Raw genomic sequence first — 14,770 nt, 5'->3', positions numbered from 1 at the left:
CATTAGTTAAAATAGTAATAATTAAGCATGATCTTTGTAATTGCATCTGTGGTGAAATCCATTCTATGAATCACATTGCTTTTTTGTCCTTTGCTCATGGTTTTGAGATCTCCAGTGGCCATGACCTCTTCTAAGAGGCTCCGCGGCCCTGCTGCATGCTTGTTTTGTTTCCTTTGTTCTTCCTTCTGCTACTTCATGACTAACTCAGGCTCACTCTGACTTTTATCAGGTTAAAGAAATTGCTTTTTATCCTACTTAGCATAAATTGCATCAAGACACATGCATTGCTCAATAATTTTCTTCTTCCCCTTTTGAATGTGTTTAAAGTTATTAATCTGTCAGAAAATATTTCAGCTACATACACAAATATAATGTGTAGCATTTTCTTTATTGCTGTCAAAACATTTTATATTTCCCTACTTTATGACCCTCAAATACTAGAAGTATTCAAATTTCCAAATACATTTTTTACTTATGATATTTTACTTATCTTTTTAGTCCTATTTCTGATATAACTGACTGACTATAGGGCCCTCGAGGCAGCCGTCTGAACACTAGGAAGTGTGTGTTACATGGCTATGCGGTTTATTTTTATATAGTTCACATACTGACTACATTCTTTACTGTTTTGGCCGAAGTTGTTGATTAGTTGTAGGATCACTAAAATTCTCTATTGTGATTATAAGTTAGATCATTTCCTAAATATTCTGACCATTTTCACTTTATACACTGAGATTATGTTACCTCAGCAGCTCACACAGGGCCAGCACAAGGATTCAGCAGGTAAAGGCTCTGGCTATACAAGCCCGACAAGCTGTTTGATCCCTGGACCCACAGTGGAAGAAGAGAACTCCTCCCTCCCACAAGTTGTCCTCTGACCAAAGAAACATAATTTCTTTTAGAAATTAAAATGCTTAAATTGTTGAACTGACCTCTCTCTGTAATGCTTTTACACTTCATCTCAGCCAAAGAGCTGCCAAGTGATCACAACATGCTCCTTCTCTGCCTTAAAGTCTAGCCTCGTGACATACACACATCATTTTTCTTGCTGTTCTTAAGACAGGGTCTTTCAGTATAACCCAGGCTACCCGAGGCTAGCATACAGCACATGTGAGCCAGCTTTCTTTTAGTGGTATTTCTATAGCTATATCCTCTTCCATTGTATCTGTGACAAGAGCACACAGTGAACTCAGCACAGTGTCTTTATGCTGTAACTGGAGTATCTGGGTAACTGGCATTTAATATGAATGCTAAGACACTTGGTTTAAATCTGTATTTTGTCTAACATTAGTTTCCCATCTGTCCTGCATGCAATGCTCTTCGTCTTGTCTTTGTTAATTACTTTGGAATGTTTTGTTTCCCTCTCTAGTATTAGAGAAGCAGCCCACTCTTTAGTGGTAACCACTGGGGAAGGGGGATCAACATTAAGGGGTCATAAAAGGCAAAACTTTCAGCCTGTCCCACTAATTCCTTTACTCGCCGTAAATACTGTCTATATGCATGTGATCTTACAGTTTCTCAGTCTCACCAACATTATGCATTTGTTAAGGATCATCCAAATACTAACCACCTCTTCACTCACTGCTTTCCTCCAAAAGCACCCTGAGGGTTTCCTGATGGTCTACCAGTAGCAGTCCTGCTTCTGCCTTAAAATGATCTTCTCACCCACTGCTGAATTCTTCTCTAGTTACATCATGAATTACCTCCATGGAGATTTATTTTTAATCTGTTTGGGTTCTTTGGGGATTTTTGAAAAGACGAGTATCTCATCTACTCTATATGATTACCAGCTACTATTTCTTCATACATTAGTTGTTCCTTCCCCTCCCTGGGGATTGTATTCAGCACACTGTGCAGTCTCCCCCCCAACCCTTAGCTCTCCACCGCTCCTACAAACCACCTGTCCGTGGTTCTCCACAGTGAATTCTGCACATCTGCTCTACCTTCCAATTCACTTCTTCTCATCCGTCTTATCTAATCTGCTACTAGATCCACCTGTTGCGTTTTTATTACAACTGCTGAACTTTTCATACCTGTAAGGTGTACTTGGACCCTTTTAAAATGTACTGGATCATTCTATAGTTTCTATTACTTATCGATATTTTTAAACCTTGCCTATCACTTTCAGCACATTAAGTGGTGGCGTTTAAATCCATGTCAATAACTCTATCTCACGTACTTGGGGGCTGTTCCTGCTGCTCTGTCCATCAAGAGCTGGATGCACAAGTCCCCTTCTATCCCTTTTGGAGGGTTCAATAACCCCTGTCCAGCCATTTGACTCACTACCATAGAGACATGGGCTGATCTCTCTTCCTTACCAGAAATGTAGGTGCAGTGTAGCAACCTTTGTATTTAGTTTCTGTGTTTCATAACCATCCACAGTCCATGCTGCTGTTACCATCATGCCTTAGGGATTCTCGGAGTCCAGGAAATAGGTGTGATCCTTCAAACACTCAAGGACTGGCCTAGGAGCACTGTCCAGTCACCTCTAAAGCACAGAATCGTATCTGGGCTTGAACTTCCCAGCATGTTCTATGACCTTCATGAGGACAACTTGTGAAGCCCACTTTTAGGCTGTGTTCCCTGTACCCTAGCAGCTCTGGGGTAGGAAAAATGTTCTGCCATTTGTTTTTGTTTCTTTTCTGCCGTGCTGAGGATGAAATCCAGGGCCTCCTAATGCTAAGCAGGAACCAACCATTCAACTATACCACGGACACAGAAGGGTTTAATATCAATCTGTTTTCTCCCTAAAAGTGCCATGGGCCTTGATGGCTACAGCTCTTAGGATCATGCTGCCATGCTGCCCACACTGATCTCTGTCCTTTGTCCCTAGCTGTCCAGTTTGCTGAAAGCTCTTCAGGGCTGTGTTTGGTCTCCTGGATACCTTACTTACCCACTTCCTTGGGATCCTCTGGGCCATCCTATACTTTTCAGGAGGCAATTTTAAATATTTTATTCAGAACTTGTCCAAGTCACAAGAATGGTCTAGACAACCTCTTCACCAGGGACCCAGTGCCCCGTTCATGATATCTGCCACTGTTCCAAATCACAGCTCATTGGATCTTAAATTTAAAGGAGGAAAGATTACTGCTATATGACAAAAAGGCCAGCAGGCCAGGGAAACAACCTTCCTAATCAAGAGCTGGACACACAAGTCCCTTTCTATCCATGGTTTTAGTTTTGGAGGTTTCAATAGCCCCTGTCCAGCCATTTGACTCACTACCATAGAGACATGGGCTGACCTCTCTTCCTTACCAGAAATGTGGGTGCAGTGTAGCACAATTTCTATAGGACAGAAGGTAACTTTATTACTGTGTATGTTATAACGGTTAAACGTTGCCATTAGCTTTTCTTGCTTACTTCTCATAGTGCCTCATTTGTAAATTCAACTGTATCATAAGTATCCACAAGCAAAAAGCAAAGGACATCTAGGGTTCAGCACTAGCTGCAGTTTCAGCCATCTAAGGTAGGTGTAGGAAAGTATCTCTCACAGATGGAGGTACTGGACTCCACAGCAGGTTAGGGGTGAGAGAGTAGGTTAGCCTACAGGGGTACCCTCAGCACCAACCCCTGGAGATGGACCAGCATTCTAACCAGAAATGCCTGTTTCTTGGTTTTTGGACTGCTCAGTTTCCTCCTTCCCTGCCCCCGAAGGGCTGCTTTCCCACTTGGCTTTGCGGTGAAGAGCGTCAGGAATCTGGCTCTCTTTCCACAGCCTTTGCAAAGACCCACCTTGATCAACAAATTCTACTGGTCCAACAGTCTTCCCTCCGTGACACAGAACTTCTAGCATGTGGGAATTAATTCTGTTTATTATCAAAGGTGATTCAAACTTCAGTTCTTTTCTAAAAGTCAGCCATTTTATCATATATCCCCAAGCTCTCAAATACTGCAGTGAGAGTATAAATTACTACAAGCACTTTGAAAGAAATGCCTGGCACTTTTCTCTAAAGCTGAGCATATGCCTCTTTATGGCCACAATTCCAGATTTAGATATCAGACCCAATAGAAATATGTGCGCACACTAACCAAAAGTCAGGGCAAGACCAATTATGCCAGGGTTATTTATCCACAGTCGCTCCTCCCTGGAAGCTAGCCAGATACTGTGATACAGTCACACAGTGGATGAAACAAGAACAAATGAATGGACCACAGCTATCTCAACCACATGGATGAATCTTACATACACACCAAGGGAAGACAAATGAGCATAAGTCACATGACCCACTTCCATTATGTTCACACACCAGCAAAGAGACTCTCTGGTGTTATAAACAGGAAAGCGGGTGTCCTGCAAGAAAGGCTATAAGGGACACAGAACACAAAAAGAACTAATTAGGGTGTACAGTTTAAATAACTGTATCTCACCACGGCTCAAGCATACACACATTTATTTCAGTAAAGAATTAAAACTATGCACACCTTGCTTTTTGAAGGAAGGACACCTTTAAGGACTAAAGCATCTGTCTCGGAGGGCTGTTGTTACCACACTTTCAGGCTCTAACAAGCTAACTAGCTGCTCTCTCCACAGAAAAATTAATGGGACCTCAGCCAAGGAGGGGGTCCCCTTCCCAGAGCGGCCAGGGCTTTCATTAGCCTTACCTACTGCTCTGTTCTCATCAGTGTCTTTAAAATTTAACAGTACAAAAGGGGGCCCAGGATCACCCAACTTCTCAGGGAAGCAACTCATAATGGTGAGGAGCGGATGGGCTTCTAGTCACGACTAGAGTGGGCCTTGGAGATGTCCCTTGACATGTCACTAATAAGACTTTTCATTAAGGGTTTTAATAATTCATTCACTCCTCATCTCCTTCCTTTTCTCAATCACTGTGATTACTATGAAGTGACTTTTCTAACTACAGGACAAACATTAGCCACCAGTAATAAAGCTACATCTAATTCCTATTCAGGAAAAGTGCTCATGAAAAACAGAGTTGGTTTTAATTCAATAGAACTGTACTTCTAAGAACCAAATGAGAAGTTCTAGAAAACATCACCTGGGTATGGCCAAGGGTCTCTTACCCCTCTGTATAAAATGAGTCATCATATGTTCCCACCACAAAGGACTGGAACTCCAGGATGCACTTGCCTTTTCCTTGTCAAAAGTAGGACAGTGGAAGAGAAATGAAAGAGTCTGGAATCTGATCTTACCAACCAAACCTCCTTGCCTCAGCCATTTTCTCCACCTCAGCTAGCATCCATGCAGTTTCTCAGAGGAGACACTGCCATAAGGGGAGACAAGAACATAACTTCATCAACTCCTCTCACTCCTTAGCCTGACAAAAAATCTGACCGAGAAAAAGAAAAATGCCATGCCAACTACAAGACAGTAATTCTCCCTCCTACCATTATGGCACACTTTTGTTCTCCAAGCACAAAATCCAACTCTTTTTTAGAAAAAGCCACCACACTGTTCAAACCAAAAATAGCATTTTGTTTCCTAGACAGACTAGTTCCTCTGCAGGCCTGACCTAGGACCTGCTGTATCCTGGGAAATGTTAACACTCCTCCTGGGACCAGAGTGGCAAGGAAGACACGTGCCCAGTCCAGGGCCACAAAACTGTCCAGCAGAGCCAGGAACCCAAGCCCCTGCCCCGAGCCTCACTTATACCTCTGGCTCTGAGGGCAACAAAAGGCTGATGAGGCTTGACAGCACCACTCAACGATCTTGTCAATTTCTCAACTGGAGCCAGACTGGAGATAATCCAAAACTCACTCCCATTTGGCTCTGGGATGTTTTTGTATTTATGTTTGATGCTGCAGGAATCCTGACGACTTTGAGCTAAATGATTATGGACTTGCGCTGGAAGAGCCTCCCCATTAGCCCAGCAAGCATGGTCATCTACTAGGTGCCATAACTGTTCTAGACCGCGGGACACTTGGGAAAACGAATCAGATAATGCCCCTGTTTTGACAGTTTGTGCTCCAGTGGAGACAACGATAGGCAGGTCAAACGCAGGGCACACATCAAGTAGTAGGAAAGAGGAGAGAGCTGCGCAGGCTGGACAGGGTGGAGGGCCTATCACTTTAAACAAGATGATCAACAGGCCGTTGGGGGCAACCCCAGGGAAAGTGGGCATGCCAGAGCCCACAGCAAGCGCCAGCCTGAGAGCCAGAGAGGTGGCCAGTGTGGGGAGACGACAGGAGGGAGGGGCAGGGGGCAAGGGTGAGAGGGGCCTGGGGGGCCACTGGCGAGACAGACTAAAGACCGGACACAACAGGCTGACAGCAGAAAACTAGGGACGTCCAGAAGGCAGGGGACAGGTCAGAACTGGGAGAGCTAATGTTAACAACAGGCTAGAGAAGACAGTGACAGGGTCACAGAGTGGAACCAGCAGCGATAGTGACAAGGGCCAAACTTGGGTTTTCCCTTAGAAAGCAGAGCTGAAAGGATTTGCAAGTAGGAGAGAGCAAGGATTAAAGGTAAACCAAGGCCCATAGCCTGAGGGATGGCGCCACCTGGTCTGCTTCTATTTTACAGCAAAGGGACACTGAAGTCCAAGGAGAAAAGGCCATATTCTGTGTTCCTGGGATTAGAATCCCCACTCAGGGCTGCTCATAGCACCCTAAGCTGCAGCTTGGCAGCCCCTTAGGGGCTGCAAGGGACACCACACGTATCAGGACAGATCTGCTGCTGAATGAGCGCTGGCTCACAAATGCCACAGAGAAATCAGACCAAATTCTCACTTTTCTTGTAAAAGCCTTAAAAACCTAAATTTTAATGAAAAAAAAATCCTCAGTTTTTAAAAGGTTGATTTTGTTAATATAATACCAAAGTGTTGGCCAAACAGATGTCATTTGTTCCAAGTTCTAGCCACATAGGGCACTGCTTGGAGCCTGAAGACAGACTAACACAGGCCTTGTTTGCTCACAGCCTGCCCAGGCTTAGAGTACAGAATTAAAGGTTTGGGTTCAAGATGGTTGTTTAATCCAACTCCTGAGTCAGATGATGCTCTTTATCACTATAAATAGCTGATGACTTCGGGCACAATCTCAGAGGGCTTTCTCTTCGACCAGCAAAATATTAACTAGTTCCCCAGCACTAGGGGTTTCCTTTAAACGTGGGCTTTCTATCAGTCTACTAAGCACTGACATGAGTACAACCAAGAACTCAAAAACTCTTTCCACGTGCCAGGGAGCTTTCAAAGCCATACAGAGTTTAATAGGACTTGCGATGGATCACGGAGTGCCCAGGAAATAACTTACACCACCCAGAGAGGAAAACTCCAGCACGCTGGAATGTCGAAGTGCTGGGGACCAGGCAGGTAGGTATTCTAGCCTTGCCTAAGTAACCTGGACATGTACAACTTAAAGAGCATCCTTTAGGAAGTCACTGTTCATTTTGAAAAGTTGAGAGAGAAGTATTACCAACACTTAAACGAAGAACAGAAGGTGTCTGGCTTTAAACTTGGGTGTGTGCTTGCCTGCTCCAGGAGACTCATTCAGAATCTGTCTGCCTAAGAAAACAATTTAGGAAGTCCCCGAGTTAATATTCTATAATGCTAAGCAGCCTCCATCATCCAGGCTTTCTCACTTAGAATTAAATATTTATTTTCCTTACAAGCTGCATGCTTTCCATCTAATGCCTACTCATATTTTCTGTGTTTGATACATTTGGCCACCTTCATGCTGTTAGTTTTTGGTGAAGGTGTCTGTCTTCCTGCCCTACCTCTTTCCCCTCACATGCACAAAAGAGTTGAGACTGGGTTTCTTGTTTTAAAATCTATTTTATTTTATGTATGAGGGCCTACATGTATGTGTGTATGAGTGCCTGCATGTATGTATGTATGTGCATGTACGTATCTGGTGTCCATAAAGACTACCAGTAGTTAGGATCCACCATGTAGGTGCTGGGAACCAAATCCTAGTCCTCAGCATGAACAAAGGCTCTTGGGCTCTGAACCAACTCTCCAGCCCTGAGACTAATGTTTTCTAAAGGTGACAACTTACAAGGGTTAAGTGCGTGACCTGCTATCAGCCATCTGTTTTGGCAGACAAAACAGACATTTGACCTGGTTAAACATCATTATGCTTTCATGTCATCAGGAGGGACAGAGACTTGAGCCTTTGCAGAACACCAGCCACCTCAGCCTGGTGCTGTCTGGTCAAACTCGCCAAGATGCTGCAAATAGTGTGACTGTGTCCAGCGACTCTGCCTTTGTAACTTGGCTAAGAAACAGAATGTTAAAGACGCTACCGCACTTTAACTTACATACTTTAAACTTACATAGCTGTATGTGGCTGCAGCTGCACACAGTGTGGTCGATGCTGTTGTGGAAAACAGCTTCTTCATAAAAATTCATGTGTCACACATTTGTATGTATGGAGTTTGAAAACCCAGAATAGAGGCTCTTAGAAAAGGAATAAAATGCCAAAGTGTGTCACCCTGTACTGCCAAATTTTTACTGACTCTACACCTTGCCACTAAAAACTTATTTTAATCTTCAAGTTCTGTGTCCCCAACCTTAGATAATTATTGTCCCAGCATGATAAAACTATGTGACCCCAGAGCTTGGTCAGAAGGCTGGAACAATGTCACCTAGCAGCTGGCAACAGGAACAGGTTCCCAAGCCTTCGTATCCAGATTCTGCTGGGCTTCCAGATTCTCATCTACTGAAAGTGTAACAACCATACCTACCCTAAATATGGGTTTATTATGATGTCTAAAAACTCGGCAGGGTAGTATCTGATTCTAAGTCGCAAGCCTCTTAAAATTCAATTGGACTCATATTCTTTTATATCATGAGATGGCAGTCCCTCTAATCAGTGTGGACTACAGAAACCCTGAGCTTCAAAACCTTAAGAGCCCCAATTTTGGCTTCCTCTAAGAGCCAGACAGCCCACGTGTGCAATACTCACCGGGGAGGGAAACGTACAGTACTGTAGGGCTGGACTTTATAGAGGGATAACACAATGGACATTTTCACTTCTGGAAACAAGATTTGGGCAAGGTAAATCACAGGACTGTTGGTGCTATTCCTTTGTCATGTCTATTAGTTACAGCTTCTGGGGATAAAAGAACGTGTAAGAATCTGGGCTCCTGTGCTTTTAAAAGGTATCCCTGCCACAATAATCCAATATTCCAATTAAATCATTTGCATGCAACCATTTAAACTGAGTTTGGTGCTATATAATTACTGTAGCATGTAGAGTAAAGGCTCATTTCAGCAAAGAGCATAATTGCTCAAATGTGACTCCGTTCAGGATTTATTTAAAACCCTCCATCAAGCCGGGTGTTGAGGCACACCTGTAATCCCAGCACTCTGGAGGTAGAGGTGAGAGGACCAGGAGTTCAAGGTCAGCCTAGACTACATAGAGGACAGTCAGAACTATCAAAGACTCTATCCTAAAAACTGCAAGAAAGAAAGAAAAGGAGGGCAGACTGGGAGGTGGGGAAGGAGAATAAAGAACAAAAAAATGTTTCCCATCAACAGAAACTATCCATACATTATAATACCCCTCTCACTCCTGAGAGCAGGTAGATGGTAAGAGTCCAAGAGTTCTGTTGGAACATATGCCTCAAACCCACTGCTCCCAAACCTCAAGATCTCTTCTTGGCCTCATCCCCCAATTCTGGCCTTCTGTAGCCCTCAACTAGTCCAAGATCCAGGCAACTAGAGTTGCCCTGGCATCTAAATGGAACAGCGAGAGGTCTGCGTTGACCTCTCTGGGCCTCTCCTCCTGTGCTTGAACAGAGGGAAGTGGCATCTCCAGGCCTCAGAACAGGAAGCAGCTTCTGAAGAGACAAGTTAGCAGACCACAGTGGGCTGACCCTGTGAAGTTCATTAGCACATTAGGGCAGCTCCCATCAGGCAGCGGCCAGGCCTGGTCACAGAAATTTCCCTGGGTGCAGGAAGTTAAGACAAACAAAATAATCAGAAAAGAACGTGCGAGTGGTGAGAGAATACTCAATTGTAAAGGGCTGTGTCCAACCTGTAGTTCTTGGGCCTACAAGGTGAGCCTCTGCTCAAAAGTCCACCCAGGACCCCACCCCCACCGGTAGGCTTTAAGCCATAGAGATGTGGGAGGCTCCAGGAATCCTTCAAAGTTTCATTTCCTTGGTGTTTCCGGTCCTGACCTCTGACCTCGGGAGTTATTGCCAAATGCCCTCTGTTTTGCACAAGATCCCACACTTCCTGCCCAGTTCCCCTGACCCCTGTTGAGTGGGTGGTACTATCTTCAGGCTAGAGATAAGGAAACCCAGGTTCAGAGGTTAGCAGACATGAGCCTCAGGTGTTCAAGGGGGAGGGATCCAGGTGTGTGACTTCGGCAGCCTGCGTGGTTCGCAGCGCAGACCAGGCTCCACCTCGTTCCCCAGTCTCCACGTCCCTCAACATACATCCCCCAAGAAAAATCAGAACCGGTTGACTACTCCCTCCATGGGCTTGGTCTCCGCCCGCTGCCTCTCAGAGACAAGCGGGAACCCCGTTTATCAGATGGGGAAATGGGAAACCTACACGCGAAACCACTTGGTTAACAACGGTGCACGAAGAGTGGCATCAACAGAACTACAGCTGGTGGCTTACAACACGGAAGGAGCCCCCGAAGCATCCCGCAGCGCCCGCTGTAAGCGCGGGACGGCCGGCCTCCCTGCCCCGGGCAGAGCCGGGGAGCCTGGCGGGCCCGGACAGACGGCGGGCCCAGTGCCAGCGCGCCTGGCCCACCGGGCCGGAGGTGCCTGCTTCCGCCCAGGCCTGGCACCGCCCGTCCATTCATCGCTGCCGCGGGAGGGAGCGGCCGGGCAGGACCCCGGGTGGCCCCGACCCTGGCCGGGTCAGGCACCCTCGTGCCGGTTCCGCGCGGCCCCGCCGGGAAACGGTGCTGCGGCCCCGCCGCCAGGGGGAGCAGGGAGCCTCATCCCTCACTCCGGGAAGTTGCTACGGCCAGTCCCGGACGGCACCCGAGGCAAGCCCCGCGGCCCCCGCCCGCCCCGTCGGGGCCGCCGACGTGTCCGGTGGCCCCGGCTCGCTCCCCGGGGCTCCGGGCCCCGCGTCGCCAATCCGGTCCCGGCCGCGGTCCCAGGCCGGCCCACCGCCTTCCGCCCCCCCCAGCCCCCTCCGGCCCGCACTCCGGCCCGGCAACGTCATCCGGTGGCTTCCCGAAACTTAACCCCTTCCTCCGCCAGCTGTGCGCCGCCCCGCCCCGCCGCCAACTTTCTTAGCCCAACTTCGGCGCGCGCGGGGCCGGCCCGACGGCCGGGCCGAGAGGGAGGGGTCGCCACGTCGCGCCGCGGGGCCGCCGCAGCTCCCGGCCGGCCGGCCGGGGGGCTCCCCCCGAGGGGCGCGCTCGGCCGACGCCCCTGCACGGGCTCGGCCTGGCACACGCAGCCCCGTCCCCCCCGAGGGGCCGCGGCCACCGCCAGGGCGGGCGGGCCGGCGCCGCCGGGGGAGGGGCCGCCGAGGAGACGTGTCACTCGCGGCGCGGCGCGACCGGCCCGGCGCCCCGACGGCCCGGCCCGCGCGCCTCCTCCGCCGCCGCCGCTGCAGGGCCCGGCCAAGTTTCTCACCTGCAACGGGAGACGCGAGAGGGAGAGCGAGAGGGCAAGAGCAGCCGCCGCCGCCGCCGCCGCCGCGGAACTGCGAGAGAGGAGCCGGCCGAGCCTCCGCCGAGAAGCCGCCCCTGAGCAGCTGCACACACCGCGACCCCGGCGCCGTCCGCCCCGTCCGCCGTCCGCTCCGGCCGCTCGCTGGCTGCGTGCGCGCGTGTGGAGTCGTGGCACTTTCTGCCTCGGAGCTGGCGAACGGCCCCCTCCGCCGGGATCGCCGCCTCCTGCCTTCCCCACCCGGACCAGCCATTCATCGAGCCGCCTCTCCCCATTGGTCCATTAGCCGCCACTCTGCCGTCGTCCGGCCAATAGGATTGCGGACGGCCTCTCCGCGCCGGCAACCATTGGGCGAAAGGGAGGGTCTACGTCTCAGCCAATGAGAGAGGGGAGGAGCTGCGGGGAGCCGCGGGGGCGGGGCCTAAGAGGGGCGGAGCCGCGCAGCGCAGCTCTCAGCTCTGCGCGGGGGCGGGTCTCTAACGCCCCGCCCACCAAGGGAGGTCGTCTGCGGGCCCCGCCCACTCCGGGACGCCGCTCTCCACGCCACTGCTTTTTGCGTCTCGGTTCCGCCTAGGCGGGTGTATTGTGGTTCGAATCCCCGTGGCCACGGGCTCCTCTTCCCCGTGCTCTGGAGCCGAGGTGGCGATGGATGCCACGCTGAGGAGGATTGCACAACCCGTGAACAACAGGGAAAAATGCCTGATTTAAACCCAAGTAACTTCACACAAAGCACCAGCCCCTGGGTCCAAAGACGGTTGAGCAAAGGTCAGAGCAGGGGGGATGGGAGCCTTATCTATCTGTAAAGGCACTGCATTCTGCTCTAGAGGGAATTTTCTTGAATAAATGAAAAAATTGAGGCAGAAGACCCAGAAAGAAAAAAAGACATTTTGTTAGGGAAGGCCATTCCCCAAACAGTATGAGTTACTGTCTTTGTACAAATTACGCAGCAGCTTTACATCTGCCCTGTGACATTTGATTCCAGGTGATCGGGACCGCGATGACCCAAGGCCATCAGAAGGCAATTTAGGAAACTGATCCAGTGGTATATTAGCCAACTCTGTTTCTCAAGAAAAAAAACACAATAAAAAAATAATTTAGAGGAGGAATGCATATACCACGGCACACCAACTCTCTGCTTGGTCCTCTCCTTACATGGTGGGTCCCAGGGATCAAAACTGGGTAATCAGACTTGCAGAGAAAGCACTTTTACCCTGAGCCATCTTATCAACCCAAAACCCTCTCTTTAAAGCTAAATTCATTTGAAATAATTTTAACTTTAGGTAGTTTTTTTTGTTTGGTTTGGTTTTGTTTTTTTTTGTTTTGTTTTGTTTTGTTTTGAGTCAGCATCTCTCTGTAACTGTCCTATAACTTGGTATGTATAACTAACAGGCTGGCCTCAAACTCAGAAAGATCCTCCTGCCTCTGCTTCTTGAGTGGTGGGATTAAAGAAAGGCATGAACCACCGTGCCTTTGGGTTATAACCATTTTAACAGTATCTTTTAAAATTCTTCATTGGCCAGCCTCTTTGAAATGAAGTTTTGTGGGCATGTGTGTGTGTGTGTGTGTGTGTGTGTGTGTGTGTGTGTGTGCTTGCAAGTGCACACACATGCACGTGTGTTTGTGTGTAAGGACGGAAACCAGAATCTGATCTCGGGCACCTTCCTCCATTGGCCTGAGACAGGGTCTGTCTATGACCTGGAGCTCGCTGCTTTGGCTCTGACTGGCTGACCAGTGAGTCCTGGGGATCTGTTTGTCCCACACAGTGCTGGGGTTACAGGCGGCACCTGGCTGTTCACATCCATGCTGGGAATTGAACTCAGGGCCTTCATGCTTTCACAGCAAGCGTTTTACCCACCAAGCCATCTCCCCAGCCTTTGTGGCTGCAAAGTCCTGCCTCAGTACCTCCGTGAGCACCCCTGTTTGCCGTTGCTAGAAAGGAAAGCTTCATGCGGAGAAGGCGGTGGGGTTAAGGCTAAACTAAACCATTCATTTCTAGTTTGAATCTCAGCAGTTTCTTAGCAAATTAATGGCTAGTCGGCGGGAATTAACATGGATTACCTCTCCATACTCATTTTCCAAAACTGAGGCTCACTTGAAATACAGTTCCAGGATCCCAGCTTCTGACCAGCAGTTGCTACCAAATACTCTGGCTGGACCATAGGCATTTACCTCCCTGAGCATAAGTGTACTATAAGGCAGTCACTCTCTCTTCTGGAGATCAGTAAGAGCATTCATTCATTCATTCATTCATTCATTCATTTGCTAGTGTTTGTTAGTGCCCGGGGAAAACCACAGGCTGAGCATTCAGCCTAAGGTGATACACAAATCCACCAAGGGCTCAGAGACTCCCCATGGCAGGACTGGTCTTTATCTTGGTCACTATTTGTCTTTAATTTTCCCCAGAAGCAGGCAGGAGGAACGGATTTCCCTGGAGCAGCCCTTCAGTAGCTGACAGAGATTAGTTACAGGGCCCCTTTACCAGGCTGCAGTGTCGGGGGTGGGCAAGTCTTACATAGAATGATTTGTGTGTAGCCCCTGCGCATCTTCCCATGTGCTTTAAATGGTCTCTAGATGACGTACATTGACCGCAGTGCAATGCAAGGCTATATAAATAGTTGGGATACTGTATTTTTTAGAGAGTCATGACAAGGGAGGAAAAGATCTGCACACGCTCAGCACAGACAAGCTGTATTCAGGTGTGGATAGATTTCAACAGGAAGTGGACAGTGTAGTCAGACAAGCATTTTCCAAATAATTTTGCTCCTCTGTTGGTTAACTCTGTGGACTTAGAGTTGTGGGTTGAAGGACTGACTGCAGTTCATTTGGGAGATGGTCTGGGGAACATTGGTGGAGAACTGGGAACGGAAGGAACCAACAGAGAGAGCATGGTATCAAGCGAGCAGCTGCTGTGGGGTGGGGAGACCAGGGCCTGTGTCACTGGAGACCAGGGAAGCCCTGCAGAACATGCCCCAGAGAGTCTCCTCCAGAGGGAGGAAGACATGGTTGCTCATTATCCATTCTGAGTACTTGTTGCCTGAAAGGTTCTGGGAAGAACGTAACTCGCCCTATACCTCCATCAGTAGAGAGAGCGCAGCAGCAAGAAGCCCTTAGCAGACTTGTGTGTGCCAGAGGGCGCGGCAGGGGCCACTATTAGACCTTCTGCATGGGTACCTGCACCCGGCACAGCACCTGGACACAGGAGAGGCTGGCAAATATAGGCTCTGTAAA

The 14,770-nt window shown here is 48.6% G+C and overlaps 1 protein-coding gene across 4 annotated transcripts in view; it reads right to left on the bottom strand.

Annotated features, from left to right (window-relative positions):
• Positions 1-11,767, bottom strand: part of Rrbp1 (ribosome binding protein 1) — a 61,243-nt gene extending 49,476 nt beyond the window's left edge. For 2 of the 4 annotated variants that reach the window (XM_021636804.2, XM_021636805.2), the window contains exon 1: positions 11,507-11,752. The gene's annotated coding sequence lies outside the window, so the exon portion shown is untranslated. Of the gene's footprint in view, positions 1-11,506 lie in introns of all 4 variants that reach the window. The other 2 variants (XM_021636807.2, XM_060383148.1) reach the window with 2 other exon arrangements.
• Between the last annotated feature and the right edge of the window lie 3,003 nt (positions 11,768-14,770).

The sequence above is a fragment of the Meriones unguiculatus genome, chromosome 4 (assembly GCF_030254825.1).
Source record: "Meriones unguiculatus strain TT.TT164.6M chromosome 4, Bangor_MerUng_6.1, whole genome shotgun sequence".
Classification (NCBI taxonomy): Eukaryota; Metazoa; Chordata; class Mammalia; order Rodentia; family Muridae; genus Meriones; species Meriones unguiculatus.
Note: the sequence above shows the minus strand (reverse complement) of the source record. Positions and strands in the feature narration are given on the sequence as shown.